This window comes from Bactrocera tryoni, unplaced genomic scaffold (genome assembly GCF_016617805.1).
Source record: "Bactrocera tryoni isolate S06 unplaced genomic scaffold, CSIRO_BtryS06_freeze2 scaffold_7, whole genome shotgun sequence".
In the NCBI taxonomy this organism is placed as follows: Eukaryota; Metazoa; Arthropoda; class Insecta; order Diptera; family Tephritidae; genus Bactrocera; species Bactrocera tryoni.
In genome coordinates this window covers 9,463,631-9,476,672 of record NW_024396366.1, presented here as the reverse complement: position 1 = coordinate 9,476,672, position 13,042 = coordinate 9,463,631, and the positions used below count along the sequence as shown (strand labels likewise).

Sequence of the window (13,042 nt, the reverse complement as noted above, 5' to 3'; positions counted from 1 at the left end):
ATTTTATAGTAGAATTGGATGACTATGGGGATGAAAATCGCACGTCCAGGATAGCCAACAGTGTTTTTACAGTAATGGCTCAAGGCATTGGAGTCAACTCCTGGTCTCAACCAGTTGCATACTGTTTCGTCCATAATTCTTGTAAAGGAAATGTGGTTCGGAAGTATATTTTTGAAGTGATTGAGAAACTTGAGGGAGTAGGTCCTCATACCTGTCAATTAGTCTGTGATCAAGAATCCAATTTTGTTAATTTTGCTAAAGTAGTGGGGATTACAGATGATAGGCCCTATTTCGAAGTTAACGAGTACGAGATTGAAAACTTCAAAAACCATATACAATATCGTGGGGGTTCTGTAGATTGGAAAGATATAGTTCATTTCCATGAACAGGATTCACAACGTGATATTCGATGTGCGCCAAAATTGACTTCCGCACACTTAAAGCCCAGTACTTTTCAAAAAATGAATGCACGTTTAGCCGCCAAGTCTTTAGCAATACAGTTGCTAGCGCAATGTTAGCCATGTATACAACGGGTCACTTAAATACATCTCAGTCTCAAACCTTTTTAAATACCGCGGAGTTTGTATAGTTTTTCGACCAACTCTTCAATATTTTTAATAGTAAATGCCTCGGAGCATTAAAAAAATATGGTGAACCCTTTTCGGGCAGCTTACATGAAATGAATTTTTTAGTAGAAGCCGTAGAAGAACTTAACTCTATCACTGTTTGTGATATGTTTGGTCGAGATATCACAAATACATTTTCGTTTATTAGAGGTTGGCTTCTTAACATTCGCGGTTTAGACGATTTTGGCGCATATTGTCCCAGGAGGGATTTGAATATATCAAGACAAGAAGACTTTACCAAGACGAACTAGAACACTACTTCGGACATATTAGGAAAGGGGGAGGATTGATTCTATGTTTTCTGACCTTTTCCGCCAATCTTGGGGCCTTAGACATGTCAAATTTGTGACACGTGGCAATTGTGAACCTCTGCAGGGTAGGGATTTAGAGCTATTTTCTTTCAATACCCTTGAAAGGGTATGTAATGACCCTTTGATTCAAGATAGATACGACAAACCTTGAAATGTTTGCCAAGAGCGTTCTTAGATAGCCCCTATAATGTTAGGAATTGTATCGAAATCGATGTAATTGAAAGCGATTTCCTACAGCGAAATTCATTTGCATATTTTTGTGGTTATATGTACATATTATGAATATTTTTAATTGCATAATTGTTCCCAACCTTTGCCACTTTTTGAAAAAGATCAGATCCCTGAAGACGCATTCATTTTTACAAATAAAAAGTGTACGATTCGTCAAATCTGGTAAAAGCTCCTGAACCCTTCAAAGATTTTTTGAAAAAACTTGATGCAATACTGAAAGACAATTTTGATTCTTGTTGTCATCTTGGAGGATTTTCAAAAAAATTACATAGTATGATAAGAGATGCAGAGCCTTTTTATTGCTGCGAAAATTCACAACCCGACGTTTTAAAATACCTTTTCATAAGAATTAGAACATATTTTTCTTTAAGAATTTTTAATAGGTAGGCAGCCAGCCCTCATTTTCGGCACATCGAATTTTTGTGCATTTCACATAAGTAACTACCTCCCTCTTCTAAAAGTTAGTTTCTGTATTTTAATATATATAATAGAGTTATAGGATTTTGGATGCATCTATTGTGGGAACTTAAAAATCTTATTAAATTATTTTGTGCAATAGTTTTATTTAAATTTTTATTTAAATTATTAATGACGATTATTTTAAGTTGTAAAGGTGAAAATAGGCCTACCGTGGAACCGAACACCTAAAAAAAATCGGTAACGCGCCTTATTGCAAACCTCAGGGGTGGTGTGGAAAATGCAAAACTTAAAGATTCAAAAATAAATTATTAAAAATATTTATAATGTTAATAAAATTTGTTTATTTTCGTTGAAGTAAAGAGTATATGCGAAATACATATGCCAGTACATTAAATAATCTGAAATGAGTTAACAGTCCTTGATCGAATATAAATATAGATCTTCTGGCGACGAAGATCGTAAGTCGTTATTGACTAAGCTTTATTAAAAAGTTCGTTTATTATTACAAATTAAAGTCCACAAGTTTGCATTTTTTTACAAATATATATAATCATGGTTCGGTTTCTTTTTTTGCATTGAAATGTCTTTTAACAAAAGTCTCACCAACAATCAATTGCACTACTAAACTAGCTTCTGCATACACCTTAACTGGTGAAGCTTCTTTCTTTATTTTACCCCAAGAAATAGCCTCATCTGGTCGAGCACCACTGTCACTGCCATCGAATGCCGAAGCTGTGTTAATAAAAACGGAATAATCGGCTCCATTTCTCATCAAATTCGCATTGCATATGTGATGCTTTATAATACCGCCACCAATTATAATCATTCCCGATTTGGTAGCTTTCACAGCCATAGTGTTTAGACGTCGCAAATCGGACAAAATATCTACCACTAATCCGGGGTGACGGAAAGAGTGGAAATACATCATGTCACCTAGGCTACCATCTGTAAGCGCAGGGCAAAACACAAGTATTTTATGTTTCGCAGCCCAGTAGTATATTGAGCTGGTGTCGTTTATCCTTTCCCCAAGTCGTTGTATAATACGAGAAGGAGACCAAATCAAGCCTTTCGTTTTTTGCTCTTCAACCATTTCATCAAGTAGCGGCATGAGCCAATCCTCGAACTTGCAATAGTTATCGTTCAGCAAATTACTTATACGATTTATACCACGATCCCGTAAATCTCGGCCAGATAATTCGAATGATCCCATGTACGTGGGTGCTAGGCATTTAATAAAGTCTTCTTCAACAGCGGGTGGCTGTCGTTACTACACAATCCACCATTTGGTGTTCAATGAGGAATCGTAATGTCTCCCGCAATCCCGACGACACTAGATTAAATGTGAATCCAAGGAATATTGTACAGCTATGTTTTCGTCTAATGAATTCATCATGCAAATCGGCTTCTTCAGGTTTCAACGGCTGCTGCCTACAATCAAGCTAAGAATATTTTAAAATACATAAACCTTTCCATAAAAAAATGGTTACATTACCATTAGATTGATTTCTCATATTGCCAACCCATGATTAGTAGCTTGAAACCCCGTATTAACATACGACTCAAATAATTTTGAGTAACCAATTCCTTGATTCCAATCATAGCCCCGCATGATGGGTGTGTTTTCCGGTATATTTTCACTTCGTTTAAGTACCGCTTCTGTGGCGATATCTGGTTCAACGGACATTTTCTATTGTATAAAACCTATGTTCACTCTAATTATTAAACTTTAAATAAAATATTTAGTAACTTTATACAAACTAAACTTTGTTTTGATTTAATTTGAATGTTCGAATATGGAAAGCTGCACCTTTTATGTTTTCTGTCGGTCAAATGTAAACAAATACATTCAGAAGAAAACACACCACCGAGAAATCTAAAAACAGGGCTGCATTTTATTATTAAGAACTCACCACAAAAAGAATACCTGAATATCAGTAAATGATATTTTTATGGGCGAAATATTGCACACTATGGCATTTAAATCACCTATTAGTAAATATATAATATTAATAAATAATTTCTATTTATATTAAGCAACAATATTTATAGTATTTGTTATTTAATAAAATAAATTTGCTAAGTATTTACTTCCTCAATTTATACAGCACTTCGTTGCTACCCAAAATGGCCGCTATTCACCCCGCAGAAAGCTACCACGAAAAGGTTTTCTACTGTATATACTGTGGTATTGCCGCAACCATTCTGCGATGAACATTAAGTTACGGAGGAATGTAATTGATTTTTTTCGCAACATTTTATGCCCCTCCCTCCGTATACTGATATTCTCCTCATCTTACCCTCGTGCGCACTTTGCTAACTTTGCGGGCTAAAAATGTGCCCATCCCTGATTTAGACCATATGGAGGAAGTCAGCCTTTGCGAAAAAATTGTACAAAGCAAATACTACTCATTTTACCTGGCAGATCTTCTTCTCTTCTTAATTGGCGTAGACACCGCTTACGCGATTATAGCCGAGTTAACAACAGCGCGCCAGTCGTTTCTTCTTTTCGCTACGTGGCGCCAATTGGATATTCCAAGCGAAGTCAGGTCCTTCTTCACTTGGTCCTTCCAACGGAGTGGAGGTCTTCCTCTTCCTCTGCTTCTCCCGGCGGGTACTGCGTCGAATACTTTCAGAGCTGGAGTGTTTTCATCCATCCGGACAACATGACCCAGCCAGCGTAGCCGCTGTCTTTTAATTCGCTGACCTATGTCAATGTCGTCGTATATCTCGTACAGCTCATCGTTCCATCGAATGCGATATTCGCCGTGGCCAATGCGCAAAGGACCATAAATCTTTCGCAGAATTTTTCTCTCGAAAACTAGTAACGTCGACTCATCGGTTGTTGTCATCGCCCAAGCCTCTGCACCATACAGCAGGACGGGAATTATGAGCGACTCATAGAGTTTAGCTTTTGTTCGTCGAGAGAGGACTTTACTTTTCAATTGCCTACTCAGTCCGAAGTAAAATTAATAATACACAAAGTAAAAGAAGCACTAGCTTCAGAGCCTTTCAACTCGCGGCTTAAATAATAAAAATTAAACGTTCCATATTAGAATTATTTACAAGCAATATGTTTTTATGGAATTAAAATTTAGAAAAGGAAAGATAACTTAAATACTTCTTTTTGGACTTTGTACGAGGTAGGAATTCGGAATTTTTATTGATATTTACAATAGATTCTATTTTTAATAAATCAAGAGTTTTTATTCCGAAAAACTAGTTCTTACTGAGTTCATCGTGTAGATGGGTTATGGTTAAGGAAGACGAGTTGCAATATGGGCAGAGTGTAATTGTGTTTCAATTTAATAAATTAGAATGTGTATGGCCAAGACAAAGGTGAATAGAGGGCGTTATATCTTGGACTGATGATGGATAAGAAGCTTTTTTCCCATCTTGGTTGTTGATGGCTTAGTGGTGATGCACATCTTTCCAAGCATTAACTTTAATGCTTTTATAGCTGTGAAGCGATTAAACGGGTTTAATAATTTTTTTTTGATATATAGTACTTTTCGCTTCAGTGCACATCAAAATTTGCACAAATTTTCGTTCAATTAAGCGGTGAATCAATTAGCAGATACTCGCTTAGTTGAGCAATTCAAGTTTTTCAAATTTTTTAATAATTTTTTTACCCTTCAACGAAAATATATGTACATGTAACAGGAACAGTTTACATAGGTATCTTTCATACTTATGTATGTATTTGTTGTTTTCTTTCTCTTGTTCCTCAACATCATTCCTATCCAATATATTTTCAATAATTTCTATATCAGTAAACACTCCATTACACTCTTCGCTGTCGTCACATGTGACTAATTTTTCACATTCTTCTCAGGCCCGTAGCCAGCTTTTCATTTCGGGGGGGGCTGAAGAAATAACATATGTATATAAACTTTAAATTTTCTGTTTATTAAAAAAAACAATATAAATTCATATACATATTACTTAAATTATTTGGTAGTTGTAACTTAAATAAAATATATTTTTAACTTTTCTTCTTGTTTGCCATATCATTAATTACTTCATCTGGATCTATTTTAATATCCCAGTGCACTGCAATAACAGCAAGTGCACTCAGCCGCTCATTGCCCATCACACTGCGTGGTAAAGTTTTTATTCTTTTTAAGGTTGAAAAAGTTCTTTCAACGGAAGCGGTCGTCACTGAAAGAGTTGCTAAAAGTGAATATTTTTAAAATACGTTGCATCGCAATGTTGCAGTAATTTCAACACTTCTATGGTTGGATCTATTGTTGATAAGCTCGCACACCACAATCGATACTCTGATTTTAATGCTGTCATTGATATTTGCTCCTCGTAGTAAATAGTTAAATTTTTTAATTCTTCGGCATTATCAATTGCATCAAAACCTGGGAGTAGAATTTGAAATGACGAGAGTATATCCTCATTCACTAATAAACGTTCTGTCATGTTTTGAATCAGAGCATCAACGCATGGAATAAATATTGTAACTCTGAAGTGGCTTTCAGGGGTTGTGCAATGTGGATTAGCACGAGTAGTTTGACGCGAAGTCACTCTAGGCATTACAAGATCTGTGTCAAAAAGATCTTTAGACATTTGTGATGCTGTTTGGAAAATATCGTTGAAAAAACCATCCGCCGTTTCTCTTATCTGGTGCAGAGTTCTTATTAATTCTTTGGCTCGGTTCATTGCTGATACAAAATCCATAGATTTTTCTTGGAGTTGCACAGACAGTGGCAGCGTTAAGCTGAACAATTGCTCACAGACGAATAGACTAAGCAAAAAATCGCTTTTCTCTACCGCTGCTGAGAAGGCTGATGCTTTAGACGAAATGGACCATGTGTTACTCGAAATTATTTCCAAACTTAGTACAATGAATTTGAAAAGCTCCACAAAGCTTATAATGCTTTTATGCCTTTCTATAAACCTTGTTTTTTTGCTTTCTGGTGCATGCTTTTGTATAACGTCCTGGAAAGTTGTGTTTGCATTTGAATGGTTTCTAAAAAAATTTGCTATTTCATTGACAATACCAAGGCAGTTCCGTATTGAAGGTAATGACATAGTATTAGAAAGCGCAAGGTTCAATCGGTGACTAGCGCAATGAACATATCGTGCTTTTGGATACAGTTGTCTTATCCTGGTTTGCACTCCACTTAAATGCCCTGACATGTTTGCTGCTCCGTCATATCCCTGTCCAACCAACTTCGCCATATCAAGATGGAGATCTGTACAACGCTTAAGTATGACTTTTGATAAGTTTTCAGAAGACTGATCGGTAATTGGAATAAAGCCCACAAAATCTTCACGAAGTGCTGGATATTTGGATGAGAAGTCTACATACCGTAGACATAACGAAAGTTGCTCTTTACCTGCAACATCCATTGTTTCATCACCAAGAATGCTAAAACACTTTGCGCTATTCACTTTATTAATGATTTTGTTTGTCACAATATTAGCGCCAGTCTCGAGAATCTCATTTTGAATATCTGGGCTTAAATATTTGGCATTCTTAGCACTATTCGCGGTTTGAGCTCTCAAATTTTCATCGCCAGCATCCAGTCTGAAGCGTAATAGGGCTCTAAATTTTCCATCCTTCTGTTCAGGCCGAGTTAATGACAGCGCGAGTTATATGTACATACAAGTACATATATACATATATATATATATAAATATATATTTTACAAACATACTTATCATATACTTACACATAATTACTTAAATATAAACATACATATATGTACATGCACAGCTAGACGAAAAACAATAACTTGTAAACAAATGAGATGTTAAAATGTAATACAAAATAATGCAACAACAAACAATGAAGACATTTGTTTGTCAGCAACATGTGCAGCAACAATGCTGTGATAAAATAACATTCATCGGCGATCAGGACAACCGCCAAATCACCTGACAAATGTCTGTAGCTAATGTTGTTGTTGTCATAGCAGTAATGAAAACCAAAGAGCGACCGTTAAATGGTCCGATTAAGCAAACAACAAGTTGTAAGGATAGCGGATATAAAATATTTGTTTACTCACTACTATAAATAGGCTAAGCAGTTAGAAATAATTTTAATTGAAGTTTCGGAGGTTAATGAATAAAGACATATTATTCTGACTCGCAGTTTGTGGACTTATTTTTCTTTAACTGGCGCAGTCGGTTACTGCTATAGCCTAAAAGTGTTGAAAACGAAGGTGTTTAAAATTTATACCGCAGAAACAACGCAGGCAATAAAAAGTTAATTTTATAAAAAAAAATTTAAACAATTAAACAAATAAAAAGTGTTGAAAACAAAGGCATTTTTTGCTGCAGAAACAACACAGACAGTGAACGTTTACTAATAAAAAAAAGAAAAATATAAGAAACTGTGCGAGTTCAAAAACTTTAAACAAGTTAAATTCATATTATAAAGTTTATAAAACTAGTGAATCAACCGAAATACTTTTTACCACGGTGAACCTTAAACAAAGTGAAGGCAAAAAGTTTTTGAGCAACTATATTGCTCTCGAAAGTATTGTGAACTCTGAAAGTAGTGACTTCTTGGGTTTTGAAAAAAAAAAACTTTAAAATCTACAAAAACTATTTGAATTTTTTACAACGTAGTACAAAACTAAATAATTTAACAATGGCTGATGAAAATTTGCCAGATAATGCTATCATGGCTCAATGCCTTAGTGCGATCACAAGGCTTTTGGCCCAATCAGCGGCGCAGCAATCAACATCCTTAAGAAATAAAATTGAAAGGGATTTAAAATATTTACCCCCTTTCAATGGTGAATCGAAAATGCTACCTGCATTTATTAACTCAGTTGATCGGGTTATGGTGGATTATGAGTCACAGAAAGAATTAACTTTTCAAATTGTGTTCGACTTGAAAATACAAGGAGATGCCAAAAATTATTTGCAACTGGACAGACCAGCAGACTGGGATACTTGCAAGAAGAAGTTGAAGCAGCACTTCAAAGCATCAAAGGACCAGATGCAGTTAACTAGGGATATAACGTTACTTAGAGTAAGTTCTATTTTAGATTTAAGCAAAAAAGTGAAAGCCATTATAAATGATATAACTGAATTTTGTGCATTTGATGATAATGGTGTAACGATGAGGGAAATTTTTTCCGGAATGTTAATCCAAAGGATTAAACAGTTAGCTTCTGGAACATTTGCATATGCCATTAGAAATATAATTAGTTTAGCTAGTGCTGAGGCTACCATTCATGAATTCATAGGAATGGATGAAGGAAATTTAAATACTTTTTTTTTTTATTAAAGAATAATTCAAAAAACTATTCAAGCAATAAACTTCAAAATCAATTTAACAGCGAACCAAGCTATCAACAAAATGGTACCAGTAGTTTTAGGGATCAAAATAGTAGCAGTAGACCTTCTAACCAAAATGTAGTTACTAATAATAACCTTCTTAGGGGTAATAGCGGAAATTTTACCAATCAAGCTTCATTTTCTAATCATTTAAATAGTCAAAGGGCAAATCCTGGCAGTTCCAATAGACGTAATAATAATAGCTATAATAATACACAGCAAACCAGGCAATCAGTTATTCCAATGGAAGTAGATACAGTAAGTCATACTGAAGAAGAAAGAAACGATGCAGAAGAAATTTTTTTTTTAAATTAGCCTCGGATTTTACAAAAATATATATAAAAATTACTTTATTTAATAAACAATGGATAGCACTAGTAGACACAGGATCAACTTTAAGCATACTTAAGGAAAGCAGTTTTAATAAATTTGATTTACCTACAATTAATGAAAAAGAAAAAACTATATTAAATACAATTAATGGCTTGGTCAGTAATCCTAGTAAAAAGGTAATTACACCATGTCCAAATGAGTTTAGTGCTCCACAAAATGCTAGAATGAAATGGATAATGTTGCAATTTAATAAACCATTTGATTTAATACTAGGTATGGATTGGATAGTAAAGAATGTAAAAAGTATAGATGTAGAAAATTTCGAAATTAAATTAGTTAATAATATACGTCTTCCTTTTTTATCAAAAATAATGCAAAATTATGGAGACGTTATGGAAATTAGTGAAGACCAAACTATAGATTTAAGTCACTTGAATAACCAAGAAAAACAAGTAATTAATAAACTTTTGAAAAAATTTAGTAAATTAATATATAGAGAAGGTGATAGTTTAACTAATACAAATTCAATTGTTCATGAAATAAGGACTATTAGTAATCAACAAATTAACTCAAGAGTTTATAGATTACCACCAAAACACGAAGAGGAAGTTAGAAAAGAAATTAATGATATGGGAAAACAAGGGATCATAAGGAAGAGCAGAAGCAAGTACAGCTCTCCTATTATAGTTGTACCAAAAAAGAAAGATAAGTCTGGTATTCAAAAGTATAGAATTGTAGTGGATTATAGGAGGCTAAATCAACTTACTATTTATTGATGATAAGTATCCTTTGTCTAATATCGACAGTATTTTAGATAAATTAGGTAAAGCGCAATACTTCAGCACCTTGGATTTAGCAAAGGGTTACCACCAGATATTAATGGCAGAAAAGGATATTGAGAAAACAGCATTTGTAGCACCATCTGGATTGTATGAGTATGTTAGAATGCCATTTGGTCTCAAAAACGCCCCTGCGACGTTTCAGAGATTAATTAATGAAGTTCTGAGAGAATATATTAATAAAATCTGTGTGGTATACCTGGATGACATCCTTATATTTTCCACCTCTCTAGAAGAGCATGAAATATCCTTACAGGAAATTTTTTCCAAATTACAAGAGCATAATTTAAAAATCCAACCCGAAAAGTGTAGTTTTCTTCAAAAAGAAACTCCTTTTTTAGGTCATATTTTAACGGCAAATGGAATAAAACCAAATCCAAACAAAATCGACATAATACAAAACTTACAGATTCCAAAAACTGAAAAGCAATTAAAAGGATTTCTAGGTATAACGGGTTATTACCGTAAATTTATTAAGGATTATTCAAACATTGCGTATCCAATGATAAAGTATTTGAAAAAGGATTATAAAATTAATATAAATGATCCACAATATATAGCAAGTTTTGAGAATCTTAAAGCATTAATATCTTCTCATCCTATTTTAAAATATCCCGAATATGACAAGGAATTTGTTATAACAACTGATGCTAGTGATTATGCGATTGGGGCAGTTTTATCCCAACAAGGACATCCGGTATGTTACATATCCAGGACCCTTAATAATCATGAACAAAATTATAGTACAACGGATAAGGAATTCCTTGCAATTATTTATGCTGTTACTTACCTCAGACCAAATATATATGGAAAAAATTCTCTAGAAAATTCTCCAAAAATAAACGAAAATAATTCTAATGAATCGAATTTCGAAATGTCAGAAACTATTCATTCAGCAGCAGAAGAGCTTTTGGAGCATATTATTAAAAAAGAGGAAATAGTAAATAAATACAAAATTCAAATAATATTAACATTTAGTCCTTCATTTGAAGTAAAAGTAGTGCATAAAAGAAAAATAATTCAAATAAATCCACTTGAAAATGAAACAATCATTAGAAATATTTTGAACAATAATATTACAATGGGTAGAATAGGAATTTTTTCTGAAGTATCAGATAAAGATTATCATAAAATACAACAAATATTAATTTCTATGTTTTCACATGATAATAAAATCAATTTTGTTAAATGTACCCAAAGAGTAACTGAAATAGAAAATGAAGAAATACTTCACAAACAAATAGCCTTATACCATAACAATGAGTCTATGCACAGTGGTATCAATGAGACATATCATACGTTAAAAAACGAAATTTATTTTCCAAAATTAAAAGAACAAATACAACTTATTATTAATAATTGCGAAAAATGTCAACAAATTAAATAATCAAGAAAACCGATTAGACCTCTATTTCATTTTACTGAAACGCCAACAAAAAAAATCAAATTATCCATATAGATATATTCCATTTTAAAAAGTTATCGTTTGTTACGTTTATTGATAAGCTTACAAAATTTGCTTCAGCTTACACCATTACTGATCGAAATTGGCGCTCAAAGAAAGCGATTATAGTAGAACAATTCGCGAAATTTGGTAAACCCAGTAAAGTTATAATGGACAATGAGTTTAGGGCTGAACAACTTATTGAGTATTTTAAAAAGGAAGGTATTGAGGTCCATTTAACGAAGCCTAACAGCCATACCGGTAACGCGGACATTGAGAGGCTGCACTCAACCCTGTTAGAAAAGCTAACGGGAATTGATGACCCAAGTCTCTCAACCGAAATGCGGATGCAGCTAGCCATGGGTAATTACAATGACCGATTCCATTCCACTATAAAATATTCCCCAAGAATGGCTCAAAATAATATTGATCCAAAAATCTTGCATGATAATATAAATAAAGTAAAACAAAGAGTAATAAATAAAATAAATAAAGCCAGAGAAGACTATAAGGAAGGTAGAGAAATAGGACCAATTAAAAATTATAAGAGTGCGGCACAAAGACCAACCTTACTTTAGAATAAACCCACTAAGCAACGTCCATTTATCTAATATAAAAAGGCCTTCCAAACATTCAAAAAATGAAAGTCGAGATACTAATGACTCTATTGTTGATGACAATTCAAGCATAATAGCACTAGCAGGAGACATGGATTAAGATTAAATAAACAAAAATTTTCGTACACATACATATATGTACATAATTGAAAAAAAAAAAATACATTTTTAATATGAAAAACTTACATATCTTTTACTTTCCATTCACTTACACCAATATCATTTAAATATTAGATAAGTTAAGCTATTTACATACGGATATAATTTTCAAATTGTTCTTTATTTTAAGCTTAAACGAAAATAAAAATACATGAATTAATATGTAATCAAAATAGTTAGTAAACTTAGCTTAAAAAATATATATAAATAAATAAAAAGAATATGGGGTAGTTCTTTAAGCAGCCCTGGGGGAGTTATATGTACATACAAGTACATATATACATATATATATATAAATATATATTTTACAAACATACTTATCATATACTTACACATAATTACTTAAATATAAACATACATATATGTACATGCACAGCTAGACGAAAAACAATAACTTGTAAACAAATGAGATGTTAAAATGTAATACAAAATAATGCAACAACAAACAATGAAGACATTTGTTTGTCAGCAACATGTGCAGCAACAAACGCTGTGATAAAATAACATTCATCGGCGATCAGGACAACCGCCAAATCACCTGACAAATGTCTGTAGCTAATGTTGTTGTTGTCATAGCAGTAATGAAAACCAAAGAGCGACCGTTAAATGGTCCGATTAAGCAAACAAAAAATTGGAAGGATAGCGGATATAAAATATTTGTTTACTCACTACTATAAATAGGCTAAGCAGTTAGAAATAATTTTAATTGAAGTTTCGGAGGTTAATGAATAAAGACATATTATTCTGACTCGCAGTTTGTGGA

At 33.2% G+C, this 13,042-nt stretch overlaps 1 pseudogene; it reads right to left on the bottom strand.

Moving 5' to 3' along the window:
- Positions 1-2,120: 2,120 nt before the first annotated feature.
- On the bottom strand, positions 2,121-3,563 carry LOC120781742 (annotated as a pseudogene).
- Between the last annotated feature and the right edge of the window lie 9,479 nt (positions 3,564-13,042).